This window comes from Delphinus delphis, chromosome 3 (assembly GCF_949987515.2).
Source record: "Delphinus delphis chromosome 3, mDelDel1.2, whole genome shotgun sequence".
Lineage (NCBI taxonomy): Eukaryota > Metazoa > Chordata > Mammalia > Artiodactyla > Delphinidae > Delphinus > Delphinus delphis.
In genome coordinates this window covers 46,808,210-46,833,581 of record NC_082685.1, presented here as the reverse complement: position 1 = coordinate 46,833,581, position 25,372 = coordinate 46,808,210, and the positions used below count along the sequence as shown (strand labels likewise).

The 25,372-nt window shown below is 54.8% G+C and overlaps 1 protein-coding gene across 3 annotated transcripts in view; it reads left to right on the top strand.

The window, feature by feature from the left end:
• The first annotated feature begins 8,922 nt into the window (after positions 1–8,922).
• SYNPO (synaptopodin) overlaps positions 8,923–25,372 on the top strand; it is a 30,485-nt gene continuing 14,035 nt past the window's right edge. Inside the window, exon 1 of one of the 3 annotated variants that reach the window (XM_060008518.1) lies at positions 8,923–8,992. The gene's annotated coding sequence lies outside the window, so the exon portion shown is untranslated. Of the gene's footprint in view, positions 8,993–9,058; positions 9,132–23,539; positions 23,663–25,372 lie in introns of those variants that run through there. The other 2 variants (XR_009518937.1, XM_060008517.1) reach the window with 2 other exon arrangements.

Below are 25,372 nucleotides of genomic sequence, written 5' to 3'. Positions count from 1 at the left end.
AGTTCTACCACTCAGCCCCCTGTGACCCTGGATGCAGAATTTCTCTCTCCGTGCCTCAGTTTCCTCACCTGTAGACAGCACTCACGTGGCTGTCCCACAGGAGCGTTAGGTCAAAGCCTTGTCCAAGCGCCAGCAGATGCTCAGGAAGGGGCAGCCGCCATTACTGTTCCGGGTCCTGACACCCCCGCCCCTTCCCCAGGCTCCGGAGCAGGGTGGGTGTTCCAGGGCTTGGGCCCACAATGGGGCCTGCCCAGACCCCCCAGCTGGGCTGGGAGCCTTCCCTCCTTGGGAGGGAGACTTGAATTGGAGCGCCCCTGCCAACTCCTCCCTCCCGGCTTGGCAGTGCGAAGACAACGCCGGCCAAAAATATTTGTGTGGGTGGCGGAAAGTTAACTTTTCCGCCTCTGTCTTCTTTCCTGGAAACCGTGGCCACCGTCAAATACAGCAAAACAGAAGCAGGCATAGAGTGAGGCGAGGCCCTGTGGGGCGTCCCAGGGAGCCCTGCCCCCCACACCCACTCCTGCCTCTTGCCATCTGGCTCCATGGTGGGGCGGGTGGCGGTGGTGATGGAGGGCTCCAAAGGCTTAGGATCATGGCATCCTGCAATGCCAGGGCTGGCTGGACCCTCCAGCATCCTCTGGCTCAAGCCCACCATGGTGCCTTTGGGCAAACCGACTCGAGTACAGAAGGCCCCTGCCCAAGGTCAAACAGCCAGCTAGGACTCTTCAGAATTCTACCAGCCCTTCGTGAGGTTCTAAGATTCTTTGAAACTCTAATGGCAGAAATCTGGCAGCAGCTGGCGAGTGAGAAGGAATCTGGAGACGAATGAGGCCCTGGAACCTCTCTTCCCTGTGTCCACCATCACGGTCAAGGTGCCAGAGATGGGTTCAGAGATCAGCCTTATCACTTGCTAGCTGTGTGACTCAGGCCAGAAGTCACTTCGCCTCTCTGATCCTCAATTTCCCCACCTCCGAAATGGGATAATAACAGTACCTCCCTCATAGGAGCCTACTGGGGTGGGGGATGCTTGACCCTGCCTGGGGGCAGAGGCATGGCCTCCAGGTACCACAGCAGCAGAGGTCAGCCCAGGCCCTGAGGTCGCCAACATCCACAGTCTTTCACAATTCTCAGAATTCTCACTGCCCATGGGGCAGCCAGTAGGAGGTGGGGGGGATTCTTCTCTTTCTGTTTTATAACAGGATAAGTGACATTCGGAGAGTTCAGATCCTCCAGAGTTCACACAGCTAAGCAGTGGTGGAATCCAAGATCTGTTAACCAATATCTATAAACTTCAAGGTTTCCTCCCGAGTGCAATTGGTCACTGACCCTGACTTAAGCTCTACCTGCCCATCCTGGGGCATCTTGCCCACCTCTGCCTGGGGCCTCCACAAATGATTTTTAAATCTTTGTCTCCAACCTGGACCTCTCCCCTGCTCTTCAGGCCTCCCTGTGGAGCTGACCGTGCTCAGCTCCCCCGGAAATCCCAAATCAAACTCATCTCCCTGCTCCCCTGAACACCTGCTCCTAACCATTTATTCCTGATCTCTATTAACGAAATCACACTGTCACCAGAGTGACGAACTGGGCTGCATCCTAGCCTCCTCCCTCTTCCTTCACACCCACTCTCCATCTGCCTCCCCGCCCAGCCAATTCTTCTGCCCAAGTTTCTCTCCCATCTATCCCCTCCGCGTATCCCTGCAGAAAGACTCCATCCTCTCTCTCCTGGATTGCCATCATTTTTAACATTTCTAAATAATCATACTGTTATTATTATTGTCCCTGTTGTCATTCACAGCTCTCCCCACCAGATCTGAAGGCTTCTCAAGCCAGAGTACCATGTCTTTTTTAGTCCCACTGTAGCCCGAGTACATTTTATAGTGTCTAAAATGTAAACAGGAGCTCAAAAGTTTTTGGTGGAATGAAAGAATAGTCAACATGTATTAAGTTGTCTCAGAAACTGTCCTAAGTCCTCTGCATGCATTTTCTCACTTAGTCCTCATTGCAACACTATGATGGAAATATTACGGTTCCCATTTTACAGATGGGGAAGCTGAAGTTCACAAAGGTCATGGGACTTGTTGCCCACCACACAGGTGGCAGAGGTGGGATTCTAGCTCAAAGCCTGGGCATGTAAGCACATCACTGCGCCCCATCCCTTGGTGCACAGCCTCCTCAGGGGGTCCTGGCCCCAGTCTTGCACCCTCTGCGCCACCATTGCTGTGATTCCTTGTGGCATATGTACCTTTGGTGACACACGAGAGAATTTTTTCTAGGAGGTGCCCAGATAAATATTTTTAAATAACTAGGTATTTATTTAATGTGTATTAAGGGGGAAAATGACTTAGCACAACATATTTGTGGTTTCTCTGCAATTATTGCTTAAGATAAGTCTAAAGTAGTAGAAGTAAGTTATTTAAAGTTGATTTACGGAAAGATATTAAGCAAATAAAGTGTAAGTGGCATAAGGATATGGCAAAAATTGGGGCAAAAATTTGGGATGTCGAATGACTGAAGCTTGGGACTTTCCTATGGACACGTGAGGCCTGTACCCCCAAACACCAGTCAGTTCACTTCTCAGGGTTCCCCTAAAGTGGAGTCAGAGACTCAGCCTGGAACACGCAGAGAACCATCTCATGCACTGTTTCTTTTCTCCCTCTGCAGATAGATCATCTTGAAGGGGAGGCCTCACAGGCGAGAGACGGGTGAAGGAGGAGGGCTTGGGGGGCCACCACCCACCCAGTCCAGGAAGTCTAGCAGTTGAACCCCATTCCAGCTCTGTGAGAAGGCCCCGAGAAGAGCAGAGACCAGGGCTTACTCGGGAGCCTCGAGTCCTGGCCTCAGCCCAGGCGCCAGCTTCTCTGTGTCCCTGAGGAGAGGCAGCACCATGCTGGGCCCTCACCTCCCAACCCCGCCCCTGGGGCCCAGCGAAGGCAAGTCCTCACCTTGCACATTTGGGCTTCCTGACGGGAGCTACAGGTGTCTGGCCTTGGAGGCCGAGGAGAGCGGCGGCGAGGAGGGCCTACAGGGAGAGGCGGGGCTCACGGACTTGGAGGAAAATGAAGTGGCCAGAAGGAGTGAGGACAATGCCTGCAGAGCCACCCAAGGGGCACCACAGCTTCCCAGACCCCGGGGCATCCAGTCACCCATCTGCTCCAGGGAGGCACGAGGGGGTTCCCAGCATGACAACAGAGCCAGCCAGGACTGGGACACGGTGAAGGCCCAGCAGGTGATGACAGCCGGCCTCAGCCCCAGCCCTGGGCCCAGGGTTGCCCAGAAACCAGGTAAGCTCATGGCCCTTTTCCCCTGGACTGCCAGAGTCATGGGGGACCCCACAGGTGCTTAACACAGGCACTCCTGACCATATTTTCCCATGGTACACAAGAGACCATCAGAGTCCCACGGGCCTGCCCAGATTAACAGCTGTGGGGAGACAGGGGAGGCTGTGCCATACGTGTCGTTCCAGCTGTACCACATCTAAGTCCACTCTTTGCTCTGCCAAAGAGGGCACGTGAGAAGGCAGCGAGAGAAAGCCACGTTATCATGCTTGGTTAAAAAAAGCCCATCACACGCTCTTGTCTGCCCTTTTTTTTTTTTTTTTGCGGTTCGCGGGCCTCTCACTGTTGTGGCTTCTCCCGTTGCGGAGCACAGGCTTCGGGCGCGCAGGCTCAGCGGCCATGGCTCACGGGCCCAGCCGCTCCGCGGCATGCGGGATCCTCCCGGACCGGGGCACGAACCCGTGTCCCCTGCATCGGCAGGTGGACTCTCAACCACTGCGCCACCAGGGAAGCCCCTTGTCTGCCCTTTGATCATTCGTGGTAACAAATGACCTTAGAGTCTGAGCGACTGACGGGGCAGGACCACCTTGCTGAACACACTAAGCGCCAACTACTTGCAGGTGCTGGGGATACAGCACGGGGCGAAACAGATGTGGTCCCTGCCCTCACGGTGCTTTGGAGGTAGAGACTGAGCCTTTGATCTAAACCAACCTCCTAATTTTACAGGTGGGAAAACTGAGGCCCAGAGTGAGGAAGAGACTGCTCCAGGTCACTCGGCCTGTCGGTGGCTGAGCCGAGCCCACATTCCTCATCCAGGCCTTGGTTTCCCATCTGTTAGAGGCGACAGAGGCCCGTCACCTGGGCTGCAGTGATGACTCAGTGACATTGTGTAGGGGAGAGCTCGGTGTGCATGGCACAGGAGGAAGGAAGGAAGGGAGGAAGATCAATTTCCCACAGGCGGCAAGAGTCGGCAGAGCAGGGCGGGACAGGGAAACCCACACTGAATCACCTCCACCGCTGGGTCCATGGCAACACTGAAGTGGGTCCAGATGGGGAGGACATGAGCTGGGCCATGCTCGCTCAGGCGGGAGCCGCTGCCAGCAGATCCTGGGGGCGCAGGGCGTGCGGGGGACACAGGCCTGGGAGGGCTTGTGCGTCAGGAAACTGAAGGAGCACTTCATATCTGTGCAGGCGTCGCCGACACCCAGCCTGGCGTCTCACCAGCCTCCCACCCACTCCCTTTTCCGAAATAATTCTCTCCAGGCTCTGACCACACCCCACGGGCACCATTCCCCATCCCCGTGGCCCCCAGGCTTGGGTCACACAGGGAACCAGGCAGGAACAAGGAGGGGCCTTCAATGCATTTGGGGTAGGTAGGAGGAGGATCCCAGGGGGATCCAGCAGCCTTGAACTTGGAGACAGGCCTCCACACCAGACTCGACACAAATCCAGGTCCCCTAGAGCTGGAAGCCTCAGGACCTGCTCCCTTCCCTCTCACAGACCATGGCTGGGGGTCAGGAGACATGGGTGCTGCTTCTGGACCTGATGCAACTAGCCAAGGCCCCAAAAATCCCTTCCCAGTTTCTTCATCTGTGAAAATAAAATAAAAATAGGAGCCCTATCTACCTCATAGAGCTATCGGGAGGTTGCAGGGTAATCTAGATAAGCCTGTAAGGGATGTTGATAACAACTACAATGATCATCGTCAGCGCAGCAATACAAGAGCTATTATTTGTTGAGCCCTCATGTGCCAAGTCCACTGTGCTAACAGCTTTGCACAGATCACTTCATTTAATCACATAACAATTCCCGTAAGGGACATACTGTTACTATCTCCATTATACAGAAGAGAAGACTGAGGCTCAGAGAATATAAGTGACTTGCCCAAGACTCATGGCTAGCAAGCTGCAAAGCCATGATTCAATCACAGTGTTTTGAATGTGGGGCTTTGCTCTTGGCTACCACTGTGCTCTGGATCTACACGGGCGAGAGTTGTCTGCTGACACCCTTGAGGGGAAGAGACCATACGTGGAGAAACTACCAGTACCGACTCCTGTTGGCTTCTCACACAGAGCTGGCCCATTTCATGGTATCTCATTCTTGTTGATCTTTCAAGGCAGCTATTATTCTCCCCATTGTACAGGTGAGGCAACTGAGGCTCAGAGACTTACGTCCCTTGCCCAAGGTCACAGTCAGCGCTGGAGCTGAGACTATGGTCTTGTTCTTCTTGCTCACAGTCTGGTTCATGCCTCTCTTTAACAACTAGCCAGATGGTTATCTAGTTCTGTCCTGAACATTTCTAGGGACAGAAGAGGTAGGAGTAACCTCAGGAGGATGGAGTGGGCAGGGGAGACTTCTCAGAAGTGGAGGCAGAAAGGAAGCTGGGTCTTGGGAGAGAGTAGAAACCCGGGTGGTCTTGGGTCAGAGCCTACACTGGCCTTTCTGCTCCCTTGAGAAAGGGAGTGGCCAGAGTCCCTTCTCTCTATGCGGAGATCTGGAGGGAAGGGGCCTGTGGCTGCCAGGTTAATAGCGGATTAGGGCGTCCTTTTAAAACTTCCTCCCGTTACTGCCAAAGGATTATAAGCATCTTCAGACAGTTACACCCATCCTTCCGCAATTATACCTGCCTCTCTTGAGTGCTCCCTGACAGTTTTAACTATGGGTCACGGCATCTTCTGCCTTGGGTATCCACCACTTGGGGTGGGTAGGTTTCAGTGACATTTTGCTCAGGCCAGAGTACAAGCCGAGCAGAACAGAAGGGGGTCCTTGGCAGGCTGGAGGGTCAGGGGATGCAAAGAGATGAGGTGGGCAGCAGCCTGCAGCTCAAGTTTCCTGCCATCAGCTGCTGCCAACTTGAGAGAAGATACGTGGGAAGGAAAGTGTCCCATAGGGCTCCTCATCAGCGCTGGTTAGTCCATAGCTCACCAAGAGAGACCCACGCTGTACTTCCCACAGAGTCTCAGCTGGTCGTAACTGGCAGGGCTTATTGAGATTATTCTATAGATAATCTTGTGGAGATTCCTAAGTCCAGAGATGGCAAGTGAATTGTCCAAGGTCACACAGTAAGCTGGTGGCAAAGCTATAGCTGGAACCCAGAGTTTCTGCCCCTCAATTCAGCTGCCAGGCCCTGTGTTAAATGCTTTGCATGGGTTCTTTCTTTTCATCCTCTAAACAACCCTCTGAAGTTCATCATTTTCTTATCTGCTTGACAGATGAAGAAACTAAGGCATAACAAGTTAAGGTGACTTGTCAAAGTATCAGGCCAGCGGGTGGAGGAGCTGAGATGTGAACCCTGGGAGGTCTGGCCCATGCTTTCAACCACCCTCTGTGCTGCCTTGTCTCCATGGAGACAAGGCAGCAGGCTGTGTTCTTCCACCCACCTGGGGCTGGGGAAAGGTTGTTCAGACTCTGAGGGATGGTGGACAAGCCATACCCCTTCCTCCTTGGAGACACTCAGGGAGACCTGGGACCCACTGCCAATCCAGCCCCTCCTCTGCCCCTGGCTTTGGGATTCCCACCTTCCCTCCTCTCCAGGCCATTGTTCTGGAGGTTCAGGTTATCTGGAGAATGTGGAGACCTTTCCAACTCTACTGGATACTGCTCCAAGCATTTGGGGTGGAGATGGGGGTGTGGATCTGGGTTGTCAGAGGAGCCCTGCCCCTGGCCATGTCTATCTTGCTGAGGCAGAGGAGTCAGCACCCACGATGAGAGCTGATCCCTGGGCCAAGGACAAGGTCCCTGCTCCTCAGGCCCGTGGAAAAGAGGGCAGACAGAAAGGCAAGGTGCTGCCCACTCTCCCTCCCCCCACCCCCCGACCACGGTGACTCTAATAGGGGTGATGGTATAGGAGCAGGGCTCACAGGTTCTCATAGACCTCACACGTGTACCCACACATACTCGCTCACACTCCCTACAAACACACGTGTATGCACAGTGATACCTACACACCGTGTTCTTATGCAAATGCTCATGTGTATATATTCACAACTGCACACACATGCACACACATGCATGCTCTCAGACACCAACACACCCGTGCATGGGGTAGACATTGGCACACACCCTCCCACAGATGCCCCCCTCATCCATGCATGCTTAACTTTCACATGTGGACACATGTGTCAGATTTGCATACATAGCAGTCCCACCTGAAAACATACAAGCACACATATTCCCTCCCTTAGATACAGGTTAAAAGCATGTTCCTTTCTCCATTTTCTTCTGCTCACACACCTACACTGTGCAATCTCTCTTGCATGCACACACTCTCTCCTACAGGCATATCCACTCTGCACACCCACTGTCACATACCCACATACAGACCGAACCACTTTCTGTCCTTCCTTTCCCCCATCTCTCTCACTTTCATACCCACCCACACAGTAATCCTAGCCTCCCTCCCTCTCTCTCTCTCTTTCTCTCTCCCACACAGTTTGTTTCCTGGTTTCTCACAGGCTGGGCTATAGCACGTGCACTCACAGAGCAGGCAATACCCTGCCTGATGCCAATCCCCAGGACCCCTTCAGTGCCCACCTCCACCCCCCCACTGTCACCTGGGGCAGCCACCGGGTCAGAGGGATTCTCTGAAGCCATGAAGCCAAGCAGAGGGTAGCAGCCAGGGAGGGTTTGTCCCTTCTGTCACCTGACCCCATGCACTCTAAGCCCACCCACTGGGGACAGGGGACGTCTCAAAACCAGGCCACTTACACCTCTGCATTTCACAGAACCTTGGGTGAGTGGGCTTACATCAGCACATTTCTAACTTCCTCTAGCAGAAATCTAAACACAGAACCTTGATATAAAGGACACAAAAGTGGAACCACCCTGGTTAAAGGGGTGGGGTACTTGGAACCCAGGGAAACTTCGGTGAAAACCCAGGACAGCGTTTTTCCACGTGCTTTGTTGGGGGCCTGAAAGGTGCTTCTTATCAGCCCAGTTTCCAAGCCCATTGCTAGCCCCTCCACCACTGGGAGGGGGCACGTGATTGTGGAAATCTTGACTTTTCACAGCATCCCCACTAGATTCTGATGCACAATGACCCTTGCCATGGGGCTCTGAACGTCACTGCCCTTGTTGCTGCTGGCCCACTAGTTAAGACAGTGGATGGCCCCAGACTGCCTGGGAGGTGACAACCTTCCTCAACCTCTATTTGCCAAGGCCTACTTAGGCAGTCCTACCTGCCTAAGTCCTAGACAGTTATTCTAGTTACTGGGGCTGAGAAGGGAGAGGACAGGCCTAAGAGGGTACTGCATCTGGGTCTGAAAGGAAATGGGCTGGGGAGATGGGAGGTGGTGTCAGTTATGGGGACTCACAAAGACAGACTTAAAATGGGGTTAGTGGGAAGGATAGAGAAAAGAGGGGGGCATGAAATAGATGGGAGAGACATGAAGAAACTGAGTGAAATAGAAAGCAGAAGGATTCAGGGACCCATCGAGAGACACAAAAATTGAGGAGGAAACAGAGAGACAGACAATCAGGCAGCAGAGAGTGAGGCCAGGGAGAGGAAAGAGGCAGAGAGACGGGACCCGAGGGGAGATGGGAGGCCTAGCCCGTGGAGGAGGGAGTCGCACCTCCGAGGGCTGGGCGGGGCGAGCGGGAAGGGCGGCGCTAGGGCCCCGGGGAGCGAGCGGCAGGAGCGTGGCTCGCCAGCCCGCCCAGCCCTCCCGGCTCCCGGTCCCGGAGCAGCCTGCTAGGCGGTGGAGTGGGCTGTGGCGGAGGTTAGGAGGGGGCGCCAGGCGCGGGGGGGGGGGGGGGTCGGTGGGGGTCTCGATCGGGGCGGGGCGCGCTGACGGACGTGGCCAGGTGCGCGGAGGTGGTGGCGCCGGTGAGCTCGGGGACCGCGCGCGGAGGCTGGAGGTGAGTGAGGGGCGCCGGCCGGGCAGGGGTGCCGGTGCCGAGCGAGCCTCGCCCCTTCCCACCTGTGCCGGTCTAGGCGCCGCCCATGTGGAGGTGGCACGTCTGGGCTCCAGTCCCCACACGCAGGGTGACCTTGGCTGAGTCGCTGCTACACTCTGGGCCTCAGTTTCCCCACCTGTACGGTGGGGTGGAGGCGGGGACCTGGGGAAATCTCGAAGCTCCGCGGCAGCTCAGCAGCACGCCCCGAAGCCGGGCTGCGTGGGAGCTCCAGCCCTCGAGCCCCAGCCCGCAAGCAGATCGCGGCCGGGTCAGCCGCGGGCTGGCGGGCGGGCGACAGCCCTCCGGAGGTCTGCGCCCCCCGGCCCGCTCTGGGGAAGGGGGAAACGGCTTGACTCCGGGAAGTGGCGGGTTGGGTTCTGCCGGGGGTTGACCAACATGGGCGCCTGTGGGGCAGCGGGAACGGCGTGTGCTGGGCCCGGGCCCTCACCCCTTACCGCGGGCGGGGCGCCCGGGTCCGGCTGTGCGGGCGAGGCACGCAGGACGCGGAACCCGCAGACCGCGGGGAACACCGGCGCGAGCCCCACCTGGGGAAATCGAGGCCTCTCCTGAGTGCCTGTGGGGGAGAGGGGGACCTGTCCTAAGGACTCTACACCGCATTCTCACAGTTTGCCCAGTCTGCCAAGGTGAGCGCGGAGGCCCTAGAGGTGAAGGGCGGGGCTCCTATCTAACCACTACACCGTGGAATCAGGGGGCTCCAACCAGAGCCCGGACAGGACCTTTCTGAGAACTCGGGAGAAAAGGTCTCCCTCCTCCCCACTCCACCCCAAGTTATAGGCTAACTCTGGATGGGGATAGGACCTCCCGTGTTCCATGCCTGGGTTGTTCACAGGGACAAGAGCCAGTGGGGAAGCAGCACGCGCCCCAGTCCCCGTCCTACGCTGAGTGGCAGGTGGCACTGGAGTAAACCACCTTGCTCTGTGATCTTGGGACAAGCCTCCTGCCCTCTCTGGCTCCCAGTGAGAGGGTGGGCGGGTGGCCCCTGAGCGGCTAACTGCGTTGGAGACAGCAGCACTGGTAGTGGCTGTAGTGGCAGTCGGAGGTTGTCCCAGCCCTGTCATGTTGCACGATTAGGATGAGATAGGATGCTGCTCAGAGGGACCAGGGTATGCTGGGGTAGGGGGCTGGGAGCCTTGCTGGTGCCAGCCTGACTGTCACCACCCCCGGGCCTGGCCCCCACCCTGTGTTGGGGGACAGCACCACAAACAAACTGATGTCCTCCTCCCAGTGCTTTGCTGTGTTATCTCAGGCAGTGGAATGGGACCTCAAGGGAGGTGAAAATACTTTGTTTGCTTGGGAGGTGGGGGAACACCTGCCTCCGTCTCCCTGTGGGATCTTGGGTTGGTTCCTCTTCCTCTCTCTCCTATCTGTACAACGAGGGGAACGGACTAGGATCATTCTGGTTTGATATTCAGAGAACTTCCCAAAAGCAAACTGTTTGCTGCTATGCTACCTTGGCTCCCCATCGCCACTTTGCAGGCCTTGAAACGGCTCCCCCCACTCCCCGCCCCCAGACTAGTACCTAAATTAAACTGTGGTTGGAATCAGCATTTACATTATTAAAATAAGGCCTTTTAACTCCTTCCCTCCCTTGTTATCTGTTGCCTTTCCTCTAAGGTAAGAAAAATAATAATAAAGCAAAAAGAAAAAAATCCTGTGGCATTCGGGGCCTGGTTCCCAACTGATCCCTAGCCTCTGCAGTCAGCACTTTATCTAATCTCCCCATTTTAGAGTTGGGGAGACTGAGGCCGGGGAGGGAAAGAGATTTGCTCAGGGTGGTTCTGTGAGGAGAAGGCAGCAGAGAACCCTTTCCTTGGGACAGAGCAGCTCCTTGACAAGCAGGAGGGGCCAGTGTGGCAGAGGAGCACCTGGAGAGATGGGAGAAGCACAGGAGGAACCTTTTCTCCATCTCCTCTCTACCCCTAGTCGTGCTCTATCTCCCTGGATGACACGTGTCTCCCTGAGCCCACTGCACAGCCCTGGGTGCTGGGATGGGCAGGGGTCATCACACTTTCTCCACCCGCCAGGGCTGCTATCCCACAAGGCTGAACACACCTCCAGACCTAGGGGCCCGGCCTGGGAGGCACCTTTTCCTTCAGGGCAGCTCCCAGGCCTCCAGACATGAGCTCATCGGAGATGCTGATGCCAGGAAGGGAGGGACAGAGGGGGAAGCAGGCTGGGCTGCCCAGAATGGGGCACCAAAGGCCCCTGGGGCAGTGGAGGGACGCTGTTGTCGAGGACTGGCAGGCTCTGGCCCCACTGTAGTGTGAAGGCAGGGACAAGATAGGCCAACAGAGGGTCAACTGGGGTGGGGATCGGGACAGGCCAAGTGCTCTGGGCCGTAGTGCAGAGTTGCAGGTGCTAGACCGACCTCTGCCACTTGCTTGCTGTATGACCTTGGGTGAATCCCTTGCCCTCTATGGACCTCAGTGTCCCTGTCTAGCAATGGGGTGCGTGGATCCTTAGGCAGTGGGGTTACCATAGTGAACAAGATAGACTGGTCCCTGCCCTCAAGATTGCTCTTTAATTGGGGAAATAGACAAGAGAAAGGGAAGCAAAGAAATCAGCAAGATAGTTTCAGATAGATAAAAGTAGCCTGAAAAACAAACAAAAAGCCACATTGCTAAGATGAAGAGCACTTAGAGGGGTTCTTTGTCTTGGTGGTTAGGGAAGGCCTCTCTCTGGAGGTGGCGTTGGATCAACACCCTGAATGTTATTTGAAGGTGTGGTCATGGCTGCCTTTGTGGAGTTGGCATGTCCAGAACTTGGGTCTAGAAGAATGGGAGGGATTTGGTTGGGAGAAAGGGTGTTTCAGAGGCTGGTGAAAGGTCTAAACTAAGAGCTGGGGGAAGGGAGTGGGGTGGGCATTGGCTGTAGGTTATGAAAATGCCTTCATTCCTCAGGGCTTCAGGCTGTCCACCCAAAGGAACCCAGGCCTGTGATCTGGTCACAGGGGCAGCTGGGCTGTACCAGGCCTGTGTGTGTGTGTGTGTGTGTGTGTGTGTGTGTGTGTGTGTGTGTGAGCTCAGAGTCCTTTGTGAACTGTCCCTGGACACTGTGGCTCAATTGCTACCTAGTGTGGCCAGAGGAGAAGTCAATGTGGGGACAGCCTCCAGGCCCTGTAATTCCAGAGGCTCACAAAAGCCCTCTCTCTCCGAAATGAAATCTTTACCAACTGGCCGCTGCCTGAAATTCCATCATCCTAGCTTCATCTTTTCCACTCAGTGAGGCAGTATAGTATAGTGCTGTGTTGACCCTACCCTACCCTACCCTTCTCTGTCCAGCCTCCCAGGGCTGCTGCAGGTGACGCAAAATTCGGTCTACTCCTGTGCTAGCTGTTTCCTGCGTGTCTAATACACAGATCCTGTGGTTGGACCCCTGGATTCTCTCCCCAGCTTGCTGGGAGATCTTGAGTGTGTTATATAACCTCTCTAGGCTTTTGTTTCCTCATCTATAAAATAGAAACAATCACAGACCCTACCTTGTACTGTTGTTGTGAAAATTAAATGAGATGATAAAAATAACTATTACCTATTAAATAGTATTATAATGTTTTGATCTCTGTTAAAATAGCAAGCCCTGGAGAAGAGGGACATTCGCTGAAGACTCATATCTCAGTATATGTTACTTTTTGACATTTAGCCAGGAACAGGTTTGATAGTGGGAGGATGGGCACAGTATGGTGGAAAAGGGCCTGGATCGAGCTTCAGGAATGGATACTTGAACCTCCAGCCTTAGCCAACAAGCTGGTGGTCTTGGACAAATCATTTGCTTCCTCTGGGGCTCAGGCTTTGGTTCTGAGCTACTATGAAATGGACTAAGAAGGATATAAGGGGATCGTGAGTGTGAAAGAGCTCGACAGACGCGAAGGCCACTGGGCTGGCAGGAAGGGTGGTCAGCAGGGTGGGTCAGGAAGGGGCAGGCTGGATGAGCCTCAGAGACAGGAGAGTGGGCTGACGTGAGACTCCTGCATGTCGTCCTCTGGAATAAAATCTTTTGGAGACAAAGAGTGTTCGATAGGTAAAAGCCAAAGTTCTTGAAAAATAGTTAACGTTTATGGTAACTTACTATGTGCCAGGGTGTTTTAAGTTCTTTACATGTCACCAACTCTATGAAGTAAGTCCTGTTATCAACATTTTACAGATGGGAAACTGAGGCACAGAGAGGCTAAGTGAGCTTCCCAAGGTCACACAGTGGTAACTGGCCAGGTTCAAACCTAGGCAGTCTGGCCTCAAAGCCCATGTGCTTAACTCCTGCACAACATGCTCTCTCCTGCCTTAGGTGGAGTGCCAGAGGCTCAGAGGGGCCGAGCCACATGCTTAATAACACACCTCTTTGCCCTTTGATCCTCATCATCTCTGCCCCTCAGGTGCTGGAAGGGGGAGCCTCACTGGGTCTGGGGCCTGGGGTTCTGAGGTTGACCCTTGAGCCAGCTCAGCCTCTTATCTTCTCCCCTCATCCCCTGGGAGTAGATCAGGGAGGATCATGTGTGCCCTGGGAATGCTGTGGCAAAGGAGGCTCTGCCAGGGCCTGACAAGTGAGCGTCATTAGTGTCGTGAAGCTTGAGTGGATCCCAAGAGCCTGAGCTGTAATAAACTGTCATGGAGTCTGGCCTGACTCTCTTCACTGTACGGACGGGGTAAACTGAGGTCAGAGAGTCCAGGGACAGGCCCAAGCCCACACAGGCTCCCTGAGTCTCCTGTACTGCCTTCTGGGCTGCTTAGGACTTGTGGGTTTCGTGACGATATGGGACTTGGGGACCCTCCCACCAATCTCCAAGCTGGCCCCTGGTCTCAGCCAGGACATGGTTCCTAATATGTACCCTTTAGGAGGGCACATGAAGTTGGGGGATGGGTAGGGCGCTGATTAAAAAATAGACCGTCACGCGCATGCGGAACAGGCCTGCCACCACCCAGCTTGAGCCAGTTGGCTCCCCTATGCCCAGCTGCCAGGCCCCACTCAGGGCTCCTGCTGGGGGCCCCGCCCACCCCACCCCTGGCTCTGGGCCTGAGGCTGGATGCTCCCAGCCACCTCCTCTCCTCTCCTCCTCCACCCCTGCCCCGCCTCCAGCCAGATGGTGCCCTCACTGAGTCTGGGTGGGCCTGTTGGCTTTAAGCTGTGCCACGGGGGGTCTGGCGTCACCACACACTGGCTGTGTGGCCTTGAATGAGGCCCTTTCCCTCTCTGGGCCTCAAACATGGATGAGTAGAGCTACCAGTTAAAGCTCTTTCTAGCTTTCAGAGCCTTTCCCAGATTCTACCTCTCATTTAGACCCGACAAACAGCGCTCCCCATTCAGAGAGGTGATATGACCTGTGAAGGCCACTCAGCTGGAGCGTCACAGAGCAGAGGGTTAGACCCACATAATCTTGCAAGTCCTGGTCCTTTACAGCTTCTCCAGGGTGAGCGAGGTCACTGGGAAACATGCAGGTAGATGTCAGCACTGGTTTTATTCATTTATTCCCTCATTCGGTCAGGAAATGTTTATTGGGCCCAGCTGTGGCCTAGGCGGGGGCAGGAACATAGCAGAGAAATGATAGCCAAGGTCCCTGCCCGGCGGGACCTCCTTACCATGGGGCAGGGCAGACTGACACTAAAACAAATGACGATGGAATTACAAATCTCATGAGAGTTTGGAGGAGAGATAGAGGGTGCCGTGGCAGGGGAATGTGACCTCCCAGGATAGGCGCACCCTCCCTGAGACCTGTAAACATCCCTGAAGGAGGAGAAGTATGGCCAGAAAGGGACAACTGAGGGGTATGGGAGGAAAGGGTTCTAGGCAAAAGCAGCAGCCAGTGCAAAGGCCCTGAGGTGCGAAGTGCTTGGTTCCTGTCTGAGCACTTGAAGGAAGGCCAGCGTGGCTGGCGTGTAGGGAGGGCAAACACCACGAGGGGAGCTGCAGCCTGGCATGGAGGGGCAGTGGGGCTAGTCATGCAGGGCCTGGAGCCTGCAAAGGGGTTTGAGGCCAAGCCTAGGAAGGATGAGCTGTTCCTAGTGTTGGTCTTAGAGGCTGATCTTGCCTCCTTTCTTTTCTGCTTTCCTTCCGATGCCCATCCTGATAGTGCAGTGGGCCCCCCCCACCTCCCGCACACTCCCCCAGCCACTTCTCAGTATGACTGAATGCAGAGTGCTCAGACCTCATCTTCCTCTGTCTGGATCTTGTTTGCATTTTAATAGCCCCCTGTTTCATCCTGCCTTCCAGGAGGGTACCAGCCCCTCGGGCCTCAAATGCAAACTGATGAGGGCATGATTTTGAGCAAGGGGCTGCAGTCACTTCAGCTGAGCGCCTCTGTTCCAGTGGATTCTTATTTCCTCTTATGGCTTGTGGGAGCCTGTGGACCCCAGGAGGTTCAGCTTTTGGCTGAATGAAGGCCCGCCCCCCGGACCGACTCCTGCTGCCTGAAACTGCTGTCTGTCCCCTGTCCCACTCCAGCCACCTCCATTCAACCCCAGAGCCCCTCTAGGACCAAGCCCCAGGAGGATTCAGGAGGCCTGTGTTCTGAGCCTAGCTCTGCTGTATGTTTTCGGGCACATCCCTTTTCCTTTCTGGGCCTCGGTTTCTCCATCTAGTTTATACGGAAATACTCTAGTTTTTGTGTACTCATGGTATGGCAATCATGTATGCAATATCAGCGTCACCCAGAAGCTTCTTAGAAATGCAGACTCTGAGGCCGCACCCCAGACCTCCTGAATCAGAATCTGCAATTTAACAACAACCCTGAGTAACTACTATGTACATTAAAGTATGAGAAGCGCTAAGTCAGTCATTTTTCAACTTAAAAAAATTTTTTTAATCAAAAGCTTATAGAATCTTCTTCTCTCTCCAAAGTCTTACAGATGAAAACACATTAAGAGGGGAACCGCCCACTCTGTTCATCACATGACTGGGGGTGGGGATCGTGGGGTATGGGCTAGGGGCACGGGCTTTATTGGGATGGGCATCAGAAGGGAGGAGGAAAAGAAACAGCCCCAGTGGGCAAGGGTGGGTGGTGCCCCGTCTCCTCAGGCCTCTCCTGACCAGGTGCCCCCAGGAGCCCTTTCAGCTCAGACCTCCAGGGTCATCAGCTTGATGGGTTTGGAAAGGTGGGCCTGAAGAAAGGGCGCCTGATGGGCCACAGTCTAGCGATGCCTTTTCCTGCTTGTCCCCATCTTGGTGTCCTCCTCTCTCTTCCCTGAGAAATCCCTGAAAGGGTAGCTGGTGCTATTCTTAGCATGACAGGATGGCGAGCAGAGAATGTGCTAGTGCATTATTTATGCCTCTGAGTCAACAGGATTGCACTCAGGTCTCCCAGAACACGGCCCTCCCCAGCGGCCTTCATCAGTGTCTTCCCAGGACCCGTGACCCATCCCTCTGGCCCCGAGCATCTCTGCTCTGTGCGTCCAGCCCCCACGCTGGGAAATGGGTCATGAAAGACAATGATGAGCTGGGATCAGGAAGAAGTTCGAGACGACATTTCATTTCTCACCCATTCGGGTGCGTATTAATCGAGCCTACGACACGTGGTAGGTGTGGGTGCCCTGATGACCGCTTTGTGGGTTCCTGCCTTCCAGGAGCTCACACTTTAGCCTGCAAGTTAGTGGCGCTCCAGCATTGCAGAAGCGTGGGTACCAGGCGAGATGCTGGGTACTTTGCACAAAAGACCTTATCCTCACAATCACCCCGCAGGATAGGAATTAGGAGACCCCTTCGCAGAGGAGGAAACTGAGGCTTAGCATATACAAGGTAGTGATCTGCTCAGGTGGGATCTGGACTCAGGTTGGCTGGAACAGAAACACCATTCCAGATCAAACGGTAGCATGGAGCATAAGGGCTTTGGGAAGCCCCTGCCCTACCCAGTGAGAAGTGTATTTCAGCTGGAAGGAAATTAACCGGCTGAGGTTGTCCCATTGTCAGCGAACCCCAAGTGACTGGAAAAGTCAGTGCACCTGGAGTGGAAGGACTGTGTTTGCTGTGTACACAGTGCACACTGTGGGCTGGGCTGTGACAAGGCCCCGAGGTGGCGCATCTAACGAAGCTGGCCCAAGGACTCTGGCTGGGAGCCAAAGACCTGTGTTCTGTGAGATTCTGGCCAGGCCCCCTGACCTTTCTCTGCCTCAGTTTTCTAGTCTTTAAAATAGCATCACAATCCCTGCTCTACTTCTTTCTCTGACGGATGTGAAGCTGCCAGGAAAACTATAAACGTGTGTGCATGTTCAAGGATGGTGTATCACTACATAGAATTACTTATGTAAACATATTTTCTCAAACTTATTTTTTGTTGACGTGGGTCTATCTGCCAGCCTATGTTCCAAGCATTTCCCTCTATGTTCATTTAATTATAAACACATTTATAAAATCATGAGCTCTAAAGCCCCCTGGGTCCCCAACCTAGCTGTGCTTCAGAACCCCTCAGGGAGACTGTTAACGTGCATACTCTGTGGTCCTGGGTCTGGGGCGGAGCCCAGGAATCGGCATGTTGGACACACTCCCTGAGAAATTCTGCCGCACCCACAGGTTTCCGATCTGGGCCAGAGAGGGGACAGGACTCGCCTGAGGCCTCGCGATGTGTTGGAGACCAGGTTGCAACTAAAATCCGGGCCTGAAGCTCGCAGTCTGGCCTTTTCCTTCTACTCATCAGCTGCCCCCTGAGGTCCCTAAAGGCATGAAGCCAGGGATGCGGATGACTGTGATGAGCGATGATGCCAGAAGCGGCTGATCCTGTTTACAGTGCTGTGCTAGGCATTTTCATGGCTTTTCTATTTAACTGCAGTAGGGGTAGAAAAGGGGACATGCTCCACAGCAACGTGCTCCCTTGGGACATTTGAGCAGCAGGTGGCTGATTTTAATGTAGCCCTGGAAATGGGAAACCATGACTGAGGTGCAGAGATATGGAGAAGTGAATTTGAAACCACGCCATCGGGGCACTTGCCCTCCAGGCAAGGGTGGTCTGGTAACTCAGAGACAGGGCAGGCTGGCAGGAGGGAGACACATATGTCCGCTCACAAGGTGTGTACCCGCTACACGTGCATCTGCGTCAGTGTGCCACCTGAGTACCTGTGTGTCTCCACATGCATACCGACGGGCGCTATGCGTGCACACACTGGTGTGTAGGTTCTTCCCCCTCTACGGGTGCACACGCAAAGAGCACCTTTGTGTGTGGGTGTGTGTGCAGAGGAAGATATACTATTGCTGGCTAGGCTCTCACCAGCATGAGGGAGCTGTCCAGAATGTGCGTGTTGCAGGGGGTGTGTGTGTGCGTGTGCGCACAGGCACAAATGGTTGCAATGCAGGGGGATCCCTGAGACCCTGCAGGCCACTAGAAAGACCACTAGAGAAGAAGCTGGTTTCCTTATTCATGTCCCACCTCCACATCACGTGCACCATCCTCAACCTGCCAGGTGCGAGCCTGCCTAGGGACCTTAGCACTAGCTGTTCCCTCTGCCTGGTCTTTCCTCCCCTAGAAATGCACAAGCCTCACTCCCTCACCTTCTTCACTCCGATGGGACTTCTCAGTGATGCCTCCTTTGATTACCTTATTCACCTTTGCACACCACTCCCCACCCTGTGCAGTCTGTATATCTCCCACCCCTGCTTTATTTTTCTCTACGGAATTTATTATAGAATAGAATAAGATTATAGATATATAATATAATAAGATAATAAGATTATAGAAATAGTCTTATTTTTTGGCTCCCGTGCTAGAATGCAAGCAGGGCTTTATCTGTTTCTCTTCATGGCTGTGAACAGTGCCTGGCCCTTGGTTGGTGTGCAATAAATATCAGTTGAGTGAATGAGTTCATACACCACCTATACTTGTTTTCTTTAAATTGTCTAACTTTTGTTGCTGAAATATCCACTTTTACCTCTCCCTAAGCAGTACTGTACCTTTGATGGATTTATTATCCTCCTTTTCTAATACACGTGAAATTTACATAACTAGTAAGATGTTATTAAGTATCAGGGTACCACTTAAATCCTTTTGCTCCCACTAGAGGTGTGGGGGTACCACACTCTAGGAATCACTGGTCCAGGCCAATCCCTTCTCTGAAACAAATACATGGACAAACTGAAACCCAAAGAGGGTCAGGAACTAGTCCAGCATCTCACCCATATTGTGACAGAACAGACTGGAACCAAATCCCCTGACCTCCAGCCTGCTTTCCTTTTGCAGTTCGAGGGACAAGGGGACGGTTCAGCCTCCCTCTGGCTGGAGACTCCTCTAGCTGGAGGGGAGCCACACATGCCTGGTAACCGGCGAATGGCATGAGGGGATGGCAGGGTCGGTAGCTTCCTGCCCGCTCAGGACCACAGCACCCTCCTGGCTGCAGGACTGCGTACTGAGTGGTGGGAGCCTTGGCCATACCTTCCCTCCCAGGAGTCTGGGTCTGGGGCCATCCAAGGGGGCCTGGGTGCTCACATCCAGTAAGAGGCAGACCTGGTATTCAAACCTGGTTCTCTCCTGCTACAGCACAGTTAGCTAGAGGTTGACACTGGGGTTCCCTTGCTGAGAGGATGCTGGAGGGGGAGGGGAAGGTTGGGCTGTGCCTGACTATGAGCAGAAGAGGGAGACCAGCTCCAGGGAGGGCTGGAGAAGGGAGGGAGACAGACAGCGCCCTAGCCTGGTACAGTTATACAAAGGTAGGTTTGTGCAAAAGGCTGAAGTTAAATCCCCCTCAGGTGTGCACAATGCTTTATGCTATAGAAATAATTTGTGCGTCTCATTTGCTCAGCAGTGACTCTGCAAAGCAGCTATAATCATCCCTGGTTTACTGATGAGGAAGTTGAGACTCAGAGGTGAGGTGACTTACTAAAGGTAGCCCGCACAGGATGCTTTGTTGAGCAGGACGTGGGAAGGGAACAGGCTGCACCTCTGGTTGGATTTGGTAAAGGAGGGCTGTCTGGGGGAGGACAGACAGGCTGAATAGATATGGGAGTAAGAGGCAGGAGTGGAGAGGGTAGACCACTCACTGGCCAAACTACTTTCGCGAATCATAAAACCTTTCTGAGCCTCAGTTTCCTCATCTGTAAAATGGGTATGACAGTACTTCCAGTTCACAGCTTGCAAAGATAAATCAAAACATAATGTAGTAATGCCTGGAACATAAGAGGCGCTCAGTAAACAACAACCTGAGTAGTAAAAGTGAAGGGCGCCCAGCCTCTGGCGAGTTTGCCCTCGGAGGTCACCTGCCACAACCGAAAGATTCTCAGCACCTTTCCCAGCACCTTCTTCAGCAGATATGAGTGACCCTGAGAACAAAAGAGGGTTGAGAGGCCTGGGGGAGCGGTGAGGGGCTGCAGGCAGCTCGTCTATCCCGGGGCCTGGCAGTGAGGATGCCTCAGGGAGAAGCAGCAGCGTCCCCATCCCCGCCCCAGCCCAGGATGGGGCTCTGCTCTACAGGGTGGGGAGGCGAGCTGGGACTGCAGCGTGCTGGGGCCGTCATTATCATTCCTCCAGCATTTTTTTCTCCCCGTTATTTATTTTTCTGTGAGGAAGGAATGTGGGGAATTTACCACAGGGCGCTGGCCTTGCTTTGGGCAGTGCAGCGGCCTCTTCTATGAGAGGGAAGCAGCAGAGACAGATGGCTGGGGAGGTGGAGGCGGAGGAGGGTCCTGGCTGAATCTGTGGCCCCGGTGGGGCGGTTATGTAACCCACCCGGAGGCCCAGGGCAGATACCACGGTGCTTCTGAGCTCTAGGCATGTGCATTCCCATGTACATAGCTCCCTTGGAACTCTACCTGGACCACCCCAGTCACCCTTAGCCTCTGGGCAAGCCCAGTGGTGGACGTGTTCCTCTGTCAGAGGTGCCTTCCTCTCCAGCTGTCTTGACTGGAGGTGTGAGTGGAGGGGTGTAGAGGATGGGGTGGGGACCACCTTGAGCCTTCCAGCCTCCACTGGCCTGTCCCATTGCTTGAAATACTTCCACATCTCCATCTTTCAAGACCTAGGGCATATGCCGCCTCCTCCAGGAAGACTTCCCAGATTTCTTCATCCTCGTTCATCTATCTCTTAAGCTCTGTATTCTCCTGGCACTCGATGGAATATTCTGCCTCTTGGATCTAACACTGCCATTTGAGGTTTCATCTCCCTCTTCACCCAAAGTCTTGTTGCTACCTCCCTCCTTCCTCTCTCCCCTTCCTCGAGGAACCACCCTCTAGATCTCTGACCTAGAATCTCCATAACTCTGGGATCTAGACACATCGAGAATTTGTCTCCTGGGGTGAATGGTGGAGTAACATGTGAAGGTAGATTTGGACTGTGGGAGTGCTCATCCTTCAGTCATTTGTTTAGTCAACACTTAGTGAACCCCTCCTGGGTGACGGCCTCTGCTGAGTCTGGGGAATTTAGAGAGAATGGGACCAACTCCAGCCCCAGGCTGCCCCAGGGCCAAGAGGAAGGGCTGTATCTTTGTCGAGGGCCTTGGGCTGGGTGCTGGGGACCCTGAGATAGACTAGGCTCAGCCCTGCTCCTGGCAGAGGCATAGTTTAGGGGAAATGCTCTCTCTCCCACCCTGGCTCACCACCTTTACGTCTCCTGGATTCACTGTTTTCTCTGGAAGGGTAGGGTGTGGTAGTCCTTTCTGTACTCTCAAGGCTCCCAGGGCTGGGATGATGGAGGCTGATGCAGCAGGAGAGGGCTTGGGGGTCGCGGGGGAAGCCTGGCTTACCAGGGCTGGACTGGGGGAGGTGGGAGCCTGGGTCTGAACTCGGCTCCCGGTGAACCAGCCCTTTCCAGTTTGTTGTGCACCTGGAACTGAACCTGCCTCTCTCTGGGTCACCATTTCCAAGTCCCTGAAAATCTAACTGTAGATTAGTGTTTAGGCCAGTAGAGCAGGCAGGAGGAAGGTGGTGGCTCCCGGCCTTTGGGAGAGGAGGACCGCATAGCAGCCCTCGTCAGCCAGCAGTGAGCAGTGCCTGTGGCCTACAGGGATACCTGCTAGCCAACACCCATGCCGACCTGACTTAGCCCACCCACCCTGCCCTGCATGATCCCGAACCCCTGTCAGGGAGATACCAGGAGTTGGGCCAGTCCCAGCCTCCTTCCCCTTGGGCCTTGGTTCCTGAGCTTTCTTAACCTGTCGTTTCCTTCAAGCCCTACTCCTGCTGCGAGGCCCCTGGGCCCGGTCGAGTAGGGGAGGGGCACTGATCGAGGAGTCTGGATGGATTGATGAAAGCTTCCTGGAGGAAGTGGCAGTTGGGCTGGGCCTGGGACAGTAGGTGGGAAAGTGAGTGTGCTTTATGGGCTGAGCTCTTCAGAAGGAGGGGCCCAGGCTTGGGATCAGTCAGACTCCCGGCTCCAGCTCTGCTCTGCCTGTCCCTTGCTGGCTGTAAGACCTGGGGTGAGTTGGCTAATTCTCTGGGTCTCGTTTTCCTCATCAATAAAACAGAGGTAAGGGGGCCTCTTTTATGAGTTGCTGTGAGGATTCAGTGAGAAAATATATGCTAAACCCTTAGCTTGGCAGCATCTGGAGCTCCTCATGTGTTGGCTGTTGTCATCCTCATTGACTCCATCCTTTCTGCAAGCCCCCGGGGAAGGTGTAGGGGACAAGGCGGAAGCAGTTGAGGGCCCTGTCCCCCCGCTCTTGCACTCTCTGGGGGAAGATAAGACCCAGACCCTGACTGCTGCAAAGCAAGATGTTGGGAGGAGGCAGCAGGGCCCATGTGATGGGTCCTGGGCTGGGTGCGGGGCCACCCTGGGTTCGAATCCCAACTCTGCCTCTGGCTAGCTGTACCACTTAAGTCACTTCACCTCTCTGAGCCCGTTTCTCCTCTAACATGGAGATGAGGGGACTGCTGACCTCCTGGCTGCTGTTAATGAAGCCAGGGCCTGGCACGGGGCATGTGGTGAGCACGCCCCGGTGAAAACTCTGACTAAAACAAATAATCTGCCAAGTGATGAGGTTATTAAGCGGTGCAGATAAAACACTGATGATCTGGGGATTGAGCGTGTAGAAAGGATAGGAGACAGAGACGGGTTTCGGGTGGAGAGATGGGCGCAAACCCACAGCGGAGGCTGGAACTCGCAGGGCAGGCGTGGCACCACGAGCCGCTGGACTCCCTCTGACGGTTGCTGAGGGCGCAGGGAGCAGGTGAGCGAGCTCTCGGGCAGACCCTGACGTCAGGGACCCTGAATGCCAGGACGAGGACTGGCTGCTTGAGCCCCCATGTCCTGGAGAGGAGGAGAGAGGCCCGACACAGAGCGGAGCCAGGCAGGAGGAAGACGGATCTGGCAGCGTGGGGTGGGTAGATTGTCGGGGGAGAGACTGGGGGCGGAGGGACCATTTAAAAGGCTGTTGCGAAATCGGTTTTCCTGATAAAGAGCTAGGCTGAGTCATCTGTGGAGGAGAGAAGTCACATCCAGCTCCTCCGCGTTGCCGTCAACGTGGGATTTTCCTCTGTGTCAGCTAGTCGATTGGCTGCCTTTCGCGGAGGCTTTGAGAAGCAAGGCCGGCTCAGCATCCGGAGGGAAGCTGGGCTGCAGGGAGGACCCAGCCGGAGTGAGTAAAGCGAGCACTCAGAGGTGCCTTGGTGGTTTGGGGTGTGTGACTTAGGGCATACAGCATCCTCCTGTGGTCTCAGTTCCCCCTGGGCATTAAGGGAGAGGCGTGCCATGACTTCTGCCGGCCGGTGGGTGGCCAGGCTGGAGCTAGGTCTGGGGCTCTTCACTTCCATTCCTGTGCATCTCCCGTGTCTGGCAGTCCTTCCCACCTTGGTATGAATTATTCTCTGCAAGGAGGCCTGGCAGTCTGCTGGGACTCAGTCAGGTTGCACTCACCAGGACTTTGGCATGGATGGAGAACTCCCCAGGGAAAGGAGGCTGTGTCATTTCCTCCTTTCAGCAGGGAGGATGCGGGGCAGGGGCTGGCAAGGTAGTCAGGCCATTACTCAGGTCCAGTTCATCTTCCTGCCCCCGGCCAAGGCCGAGGTTGTGCAGCAGCCAGCCATTGGTTCCTTCCTGACCCCACCAGGGGGGCAGTTATCCCAGCCTGTTTACCTGTCCCGTTGCCAAGACTCCCAGGCAGCCACAATGGGCCGTCTCCAGCCAGTCTCTCTTCCTACCTCTGGCTCCCTGTCCCACTCCACCCTGCCCGGGCCCTGGGCACTCCCATTGACGGCAGGCAGCCGTGTGAAGAAGAATTTCCTTGAATTCTCTCCCTGTCCTGACCTTCTGCTCTGGCCTCCGTTCCCCTGCCCTGCCTCCCTCCTCTGGATCCTCTGTCCAAAAGGCCTGATGGCCGGCAGAACAGGCAGCTGCCTACAGAAGTAATGGGGTGGGAGAGAGGGCTTATATACCCTGCCTGAGCACCACTTGAACTCAGGTCTCCTGACTCCCCACACCGTGCTCTTTCTACTCCACTAGTTTTTTACGTCCTAGCTGTCATCTCTACCTTAGTCACAATGCGTTTATCAGCTCTTCTCCCGAGAGGAAGAAGGACGACAAAGCATGAGTTGCTCTGGGCAGCTGAATATGAAGAGGCGAGGGCACTGCCGCGGGCACTGATCACGAGATGTGGAAACAGAGGGCTCTTCAGACCAGCATCCAGGAGCACCAGAGTCTCTGTGGGTGCCCCTCCCACCGGAGTCAGGATCCGGAAGGCAGGGCGGTTAAGAAATGAGATTCAGCAAAGCCAGATTTTGAGTTTTGAATCCCAGCTCTGCTACTTAAAAGTCATATGACCCTGGGCAGGTCTTTCTGAGCTCTGGTTTCATCTGCAAACTGGGAAGAGCGCTAGTACCTATCTCTTAGGGTCATCGGGAGGATCGAACAAGACGATGGGGCTACAGTGCGTGGCACAGCACTTTATACGGGGCAGTAGCGAGGGCTCGCTAATTATAGCACCCACCGCGATCTTCATTCGAAGGGCTGTACTCAGGGCTTCCTGTCCGCCTTCCCCACTTAGGGATTTAACCCTGTTGGACCCAGGTCTCCTGACGCTGCGCAGCTCCTCCTTGAGTCTGCCCTCACCCCTCCATCTCTGGAAGGCCGGTCTTCAGAACTCCTCACCCATTGTCCAGGGTGGGACTTTCAAGGACCAGCCCTGAAGAGGCTGAGGGAAGAGGGGGTGTTAGGACTTGTACAGGTGCAGGCTGCAGACAAGCAGATTGGGGGCTCAGCAAGGGGCCTCTCCCCTGTGGCCCTTGGCCACCTCTTGCCTCTCTGACACCAGGGACCACAATTTTGGACCCACCTGGCTGGGGCATCACTA